The sequence below is a fragment of the Haliotis rubra genome, unplaced genomic scaffold (genome assembly GCF_003918875.1).
Source record: "Haliotis rubra isolate DU_JTF1 unplaced genomic scaffold, ASM391887v1 Scf1568, whole genome shotgun sequence".
In the NCBI taxonomy this organism is placed as follows: Eukaryota; Metazoa; Mollusca; class Gastropoda; order Lepetellida; family Haliotidae; genus Haliotis; species Haliotis rubra.
Window position 1 is genome coordinate 140,204 of NW_025765523.1, and position 7,929 is coordinate 148,132.

The following is a 7,929-nucleotide window of genomic DNA, read 5'->3' on the forward strand; positions in this document are numbered from 1 at the left end:
TTTTCTAGCTCAAAAGTCCGCAAAGATAGTCTGAGTTCAAGGGTATACAAACAATCTAAAACAGAAGTGTGAAAAAGTAATTTTACTTTAGTAATATGTGACCTTGTCATGTGAACTGATGCAGGAGGATTTGCTAAAAATCTTTCTTAGCATCATGGCTCAAGAAAAGTTCATATGTTACTGATGATGTATTTCTAGCATAAATGTTCTTTGCTGAACTCTTCCACATAAATAAGAGAAGTGGCAAGGAGCACATTTTTTATGCAGGGAGACAAACTTAAAGCTGCTGTGAGCTATACCACTTCATGATAGGGTCACAAGAAATGGGGACATTTTACCCATGCTGTGACATGAACAACTGAACATTTCCCTAATTTGATCAACTTTAGAAAGAACACTGATCTAAAAATTTCTTGCACAAGTCTGCATGTAATTCATTGTATTACACCCTGTACCAACAATGTGTTTTTTACACTAATGGGCTTGCTGGTATTCATCCTGACTGATCACTGTAATACAAGGCTCTGGAATCTCACCTGGCCAGAGGGAACACCTGCTTTTAGCAAATACTAGCTGGGATCCCACGGTGGCTCTGCGTTGAAGTTAAATTTTTTCTTTGAACGGCAGAAGCCCTCTGGGCTTTCTGTGTAGAAGACAGCCAAGCCTCCCTGCAAAGTGCAAAATAACAGTTGACAACAGTGCAAGTGAACGTGTTCAGTTGGGTTTAATTTAATGCTGCTTCTAACAGTATTAAGATACATGGCATGGCAACATTGTGTGAGGAAAGACTGAAGTGAAGCCAGTCTCAGTAAGTGAGTGTGGTTTAATGCTGCGTTTAGCAATATTCCAGCAATATCATGACAGGGCCTTAGGGGACACCAGAAATGGGCTCCACACATTGTACCAATGTACCAATCAAATCTGGGTCGTCGGCATGACAAGCAACACTTAAAAGAACAAATAAATGTTTTTGTGTACTCTTTTAACCATTACATATGAAAGATTTGTGGTTAGTCTTATGCGGAACACCAAATTCATTCTTAAAAAACTTGTTAATTAATACCGAGCGATTAAAAGTTGCTTCACTCTCGCCCACCAACTTAACAACAGACAGGTTATGTAACTCTGTCGCCAGAGCACTGCAGTGAAGTCATATGAGGAAGGATTTTCAGTTAGTTGTATAGAAAGTGTGTGGCAAGCTCGTCATTTTGATGATTTCTCGACATCAACGAAGACATGACGAATTGTTGCGTTGTCGTCAATTGCTCCTAGGGGTTGGGCGATGGTGTCACCATGCACAGATTTCTATAGGACACCGCAGTTCGTGCTAAATGGGTTTTGTTTATGAGTGCAAAGCGAGCGTTCTGGAAGCCTGAAACGATATCCTACTTGTGTTCAGATCGCTTCATGGGAGTTAAAGAATCAAAACTATACTAGGCACATAAGAAACTGTGCATACAAAAATTTAAAATCTAAATTTATCAAACGTGTAGACACTTCGCCGTATCCACCCCAACAGTTTTACAACGTTTCCATCATTCCCTTGTTTTGGTGGAGAAATGTTTTTACAGACGAGTCCAGGTTTAACATTTCCCATAGTGATGGACTTCAACGTGCCTATAGACGCATGGGAGAACGTTATGCACAGGCCTGTGTCCTGGAGAGGAATCGCTTTTGTGGTGGTTCCGTGATGATTTGGGGTGGAATAACAGCACGCCAAAGAACGCCTTTGGTGATTGTTCAGGGCAACTTAACTGGTGTGGGCTACAGGGATCAGATTCTTCGACCTGTAGCAATTTCTTTTCTGCAAAGTCATGGCCCTGGGTTAACATTCCAACAGGACAATGCCCGCCCTCATACAGCAAGGGTTGCTATGGATTTCTTGCAACACCACAACGTTGACTTACTGCCTTGGCCTACATGTTTGGGACGAGATGGATCGATGTCTACGCCGTCTTCCTCATCCGCCATATAACGTCCTTGACCTTGCACCAGAACTTGAGAGAATCTGGCGTGACATCCCACAAGCCTTCCTTGCACGTTTGATAGGCTCTATGCATCGTCGATGCACTGCTGTTCTCAATGCCGATGGTGGACATAGCCGTTACTGAGCTTGTGACATGGTCGTTTGACCCTTGTCCCGCTTGTGGACTCGTGACGTCATTGTGATTGAGTTTTCAATTGAAATTCTCCCGACTTGTTATGGTCTCCTGATCCCTCCATTAAAGTTTATATGTACCTTTGACATTGTTATCGTACTTATCAACTGGGATAATATTTTGACAATGCACAGTTTCTGTATGTGGCTAGTATACTTACTAGTTGTAGTAAAATATGTATGTGATTGATGACCATAAAGATTTTCCATGACACAACTTGTAACATAACAATTTCTTCCTCGGAAGCGAGGTTGTGGAATCATGGTGTTTGCCGTGAAGTGTAATGAGACAGACAACATACAAGCGATTTTGACAGAATCGTCGATGAAAACAAGTTGTAACTCAGAAACTAGGCAAAACAGGAGACAAAATTAAATGACAGTAGATTGTGAGAACATATAGCTTTCATTTTTCACAACAGTTGTCACGAGTTCAGGTTTATACAAACCTGTAAACAAGATAATTTACCCCCTGAAATGTACATGAATTCTGCATCGGCCCTCATAGGACGTCACAGAGGCTGCTCTGATTGTTTGAAATTTACGTTCGAGGGTGAGAATTGTGCACTGTTGTCAAAAGGTCAATTTAATTAAAGATCGAAATGAGTAGTTTTAATGGCGGGGTTTCATTTATAACGATGCCAATTAGTGATTTATGTATTTGTACCCCGGCTAGAGTATATGTGATCTTTAACCACTAGGCTACCCCACCGCATCGCCAGTCTCAGGAGCTTACCCACTTTGACAAAACCCATGAGCATGGGTATGGCCTTGACAAAACTAGAGACAAACAGGGTGAACCAAGACTCAACCCCACAGTTGTAGGTTCCTGGTGTGTCCAACTCTCAGCAGTGAATGTCGTGCTTTGGATTATAAGCCACCTGTGCCCTAAACTATTAGTGAGAGAGACCAGCAGTACCTCCTGAAGAAATTAATAGGCCAATAAGGAAAAAACACACATTCATTTGTGAAATTACAATCAATGAACCAGCTACTTGCGCTATATTATCATTAACAAACTTCACATAGCTAGATAACATATTCTAATCTAAATCTTACATTCAAAACAACGTTACAGGACCTGAGCGTTGAGATTGAGTGAGCGAGAGAGTTTAGTTTATCGCCGCTTTTAGCAATATTCCAGCATTATCACGACGGAGACACCAGAAATGGGCTTCACACTCCAGACGAAAGAACAGTGCTATACCCATTCCTCACTGATTGAAAACAATCATACTAAACTTGTCTGCCAGCAAACTCACTGAATTCATACACTAGCCAACGTACGAGATATATTTCTCACCTCCTACACTATTTATGAAAGCTCATTTTGTGCTCAATTCACAAGCAATTAAACTTGAGAAATGATAACTGATGAACAGGTATAATGTAACTAAATGAAGGAATTGGGATGCTTTCACCAGATTGGTGGCTTTGATTATTTTGTCATCTCTTGCCATGTCAAGCAGTCTGGGAATACAGCTACAAGTTTGAGGACCAAGCCAAATTTGGTCAGCGCGAGTGAGCTCATCTTTGTACTAGTCCAAATAAAAACACTGAAGTCTACCGATATTGATGTTCAGAGCCATGTTTGTCAGAAATGTTTTTGGAAAACCGTCTGTCCAGTGAATATCTAAACATGTTTTAGGTTTTAACTTTTATGTGAACCTACCCAACATTCACCCCTCTGCAAAATAACGTAAAATAACTCCCTTGTACTCTACAAGAAGCACTTCCAAAAAGAGGGGCTTCATCGCGGGGCATGACCTACAGTATCTTACTCGTGGAAGGAAACCAGATAGCACCGCATGAAGATTTGGCAAAAAAGTGACGTCACGATATGTAGGTTGTGTAAATGTCACTGAATGATGAAGCAGAAACTATCATTGCCATAACATCCCCTCCATGTCACTTATATATGTGAATAATTCGGAAGGGATAGGGTGGAATTCTTTCCTCAGTCAGTTCCACCAGGATAGTTAATTGCGTTGAATTACACTCCATATCGTTAATCATTCATATTGATATAGGTTCTAAAAGCTGACAATGTTTAATATCTATGCTAATTCTATTTTCGGCCCATCAGTAATCAGTTAGTTACGTTGGATAACATAGTTACGCTTTGTCGGCTGTTATGGATGTAACCACGAACACGCATGGTTGTCACATGTCACAAACGGGATGGCTATGAATGAAATAAATGTCCCTGTTGTAGAAATAATTCGGAAATACTTCTCACCTGCACAGAAGCTTCAAGACCGTTTGCTTCTTCTTTTACGGCCGTAATCTTGACGGCTTTACGGGATCAATGAGAAAAATATTAATGCATTAATGATGTAAAAAGAAGACGGGATCTGTACAGCTAAACAATGCTATCCCGTCGCCATGCGTCAGAGACTGTTGCAAATGGCGGACGTGTTATTTATATACCCTGCGAAGCGTATGAATACACTAAGGATGGAAATCACCCAATTACGTGTACAGTTAGCGTTAATGAGAATGGCAACATATCACACAAACAGTGGTATTTCTATAATTAGTAGTAAACGGGATAGGAAGGACCTGGACACTGTTATACCAATGACAGATATAGGAACTATTTTGCTTACATATCTGTGAGGATGTTACTCAATTTGAGTAAATATGGCGATAACGCGACAATGCGTAATGCAATGTTTCATGGGCTGAGGAAATTACATGTCTAAAAATACAGCGTGACGAAATACATGGAGTGCTCTTTCCTTTCTTGCTTATAACAAGCCTGTCTTTACAGATCTTACCGTATATCATTAATGATGAAATTATTTGCTCCTATGTTTCCACCGGTTCAACTATATCATCAGCTGATTAAACTGCTCTCCATTGTGTCCCAGAATACTGTACAGTTAATGCAGGAATAGATTATACGCATGGTTGACCTGTTAACTCCTCATTATATACGTATATAGCCTTGAGTGAAGTAAAGTTCGGTACAGGTGTTTCAACGAGTTATTATTTTTTAACTTTGACAATACAACGTCAGTGTTTTAATTGTAGTTTTGAATTTGAAAGAGATGCTCAATATTTAAAACCAGGGCTACAATGTGACGATAGAGATGTAACTTATCTTGGGTCACCGCGTTCAATGTTTTATGTTGCACATATGTATCAAGGAATGGAGTTTTCTCAGAAAGCTGGAGAGAAGGATAGCGGTTTACAAAACTGAACAAGCACGTACTTCGTCAGAACTGAATTTGGTTCTTTTCTGAGACTCCGAAGAAGCAAGTCAAATTTAACAAACCCTTAAAAGTTTTTGAGAATCATCATGCAATTAATTCCATGTGTGTAAAATACCTTTGCTAATAAAGAAAACCATTTCTTGATCGTATTAAAAGGTATATAATAGGTTTGTTTCTATGAGAGGGATTTGCTGGTATTTATTTCTGGACCTAACAAAAGATCTGTCTGTACGGATTTGTTTTAGCTGAGAGTACAAAAGGGGAATTGATATATATCTTCAGATTTTAAAGTCACGCCAAAGTTTATCGACTGAAGCATGGATCGGGCAGATTTCTTCATCAGTTAGAATCCTGACCTTATAACCCGAGAAGCAAACGAAAACGTATAGCTCTCGGGTGATTTTGTCATATGTTTGATTTTCAATTGAAAATATCCAAAAGCCAAGAAATGAATTGCACTGCTGCTTTTTCAGCACTCAACGAATGCTTTTAAAAGGTTGTATCTTTTAGAGTATAGATTTATATTTGATTTAAACTGCTTTGATCTGCTTTTTTGATCTGATCTGCTTTTTCGGCTAAAATTATACATTCCAAACATGGCGGTAGGGGTCATGTGGCTGCAAATTCATTTCGTATCCCTCTTTTATTGAGACAACTTATTATGCACCAAATGTCTCAGGCAGAGATGACTCTTAACAAACTTCCAGGAATGAGTGATCGTCAAATGAACAAGCATACATGTACATCGACTTAACAACATTCTTTCAGTTACATAAGCGAAACCTTCTGCAGCAGTTGATACACAAATTAAGGTCCTTGATGAAAACACTAACCATAGGCTTACTTAATACTTACACAGAGAGGTTATGTTAACTCAGGCTGTCTCTGGAGGAACACGAACACAACCTTCACGTCTAATGCAGCCACACTTTCAACGAGAGCTAGAACTGGGTCTGTTTCCGCTATCTCAGTTTGTACACTTTACCAATGACAACATCATGAACTCATTGACTAAGCCACTCTAACAGACTTGCAACAGGCCCTTCTTCTCCATTTGCAACATCCATCACTATTTAATGTTTCTGTTTTGAGAAATTGTAACCTTGATTCGACCTGCACTCATTAATTCATATCGTACCAGACGGTGTAAAATGTTAACAAGGCCGACAAGTAAAATATAAATAAAATTTGGTGCACAACTGGATACATCTATCTTCCGGGCGTCAGTATTGTACAGGTTATACCCTATTGAACCTTGTTATTTTTCTTTTCCTCTGTTGCATAATTTGTTTTAAACTCACCATTGCTGATTGACTCAAACAGAAGCTCGTGTCACCAGTATTCCCACTTGTTCAGATGAACTGTGCGGTCTCATTGATAAATCTGTTTGTGTATAGGTGAGGTGAAATTGGGTTTAACGTCGTGCTTGAGAATATTTCGCTCATATGACGACGTGCATGTGTGTGTATGTGTATGTGCGGCTGCTTGTACTAGCCCAGACTTAAGCTGGTTTGATAGTGCTAGCCCACTGAGATTCCATGCCGCAGTGAAGCATGAATACCCCACTCAGACACATTATACTGACTCCGAGCCGACCAGTCCTACCCATTAATGCCGAGCGCCAGGCAGGGACCAACAAGTACCATATTTTAACGTCTTTTGGTATGACGCGATCGGGGATCGAACGCGCGACCTTCCGCTCTCCGGGCGGACGCTCTAACCATTACACCACGGAGACGTTTTTTTATATATGTTGAGTTATACACATGAAAAAAGTATCGCATCACCCCATATTTTCATAGTATCAATATGTTACCAATAGCAATCAACACATCCAAACTCAATTTACCTTACTATGCCATTACATTACAAACTCTTCATGTACTAGAGCAAGCCATCCATCATGAATGGAACACCATACCTCCACGTCAAACGTCTCATATACAGTCAAAGAGGGTGATCGGGCATGTTATTGCAAATGGCGGAGGTTACACCAAATATTGACACTGTAATCGGTTATTGATGTACCCTGTATGTTTCCAAACATTAAATCACTAAAACAGAGCAATGTATCCCTCATCTTAGACAAAGAAACTTGACATGCTGTTTTGAAGTGTACTTACTGAATACATATAACTGATTCAAACATGACATCATTTAGGAGATAAACATCATGTGTTGGCCAATTGCCGGGTGTTATTGAGTATTTGAAGCACGGGAATTCATTTGGAACCGACGGCGTCAGCCGGAGGTTTCAAATGGAATATTCCCGTGCTTCAAATACTCAATAACACCCGGCAATTGGCCAACACATGATGTTTATCGACATTGAAAACACAAAAGTAAACCAAAAGGTCCACACACGTTTTTGTGTCTGCACTCATTGACATCGAGTACGGGTACAGCAGTGCAATGTCATCAGCCGGCCGTTTCGGCTGTCTCCCATGGTAGCATCTGGAACTGCTCATTTGTGACGTCATTCGGACTTTACGTCACAATATGATTTGAATGACGTCATCTCAGCTGACGACGTAACAATACAATCGTGTGAGC

At 40.1% G+C, this 7,929-nt stretch overlaps 1 long non-coding RNA gene across 1 annotated transcript; it reads right to left on the minus strand.

Annotated features, from left to right (window-relative positions):
• On the minus strand, positions 1-4,571 carry LOC124271015. Its single transcript, XR_006896923.1, has 3 exons — positions 4,398-4,571; positions 537-668; positions 1-55 (listed from the first exon to the last, which is right to left on the minus strand). It is a non-coding gene; the product is annotated as an uncharacterized LOC124271015 (long non-coding RNA).
• Positions 4,572-7,929: the final 3,358 nt, after the last annotated feature.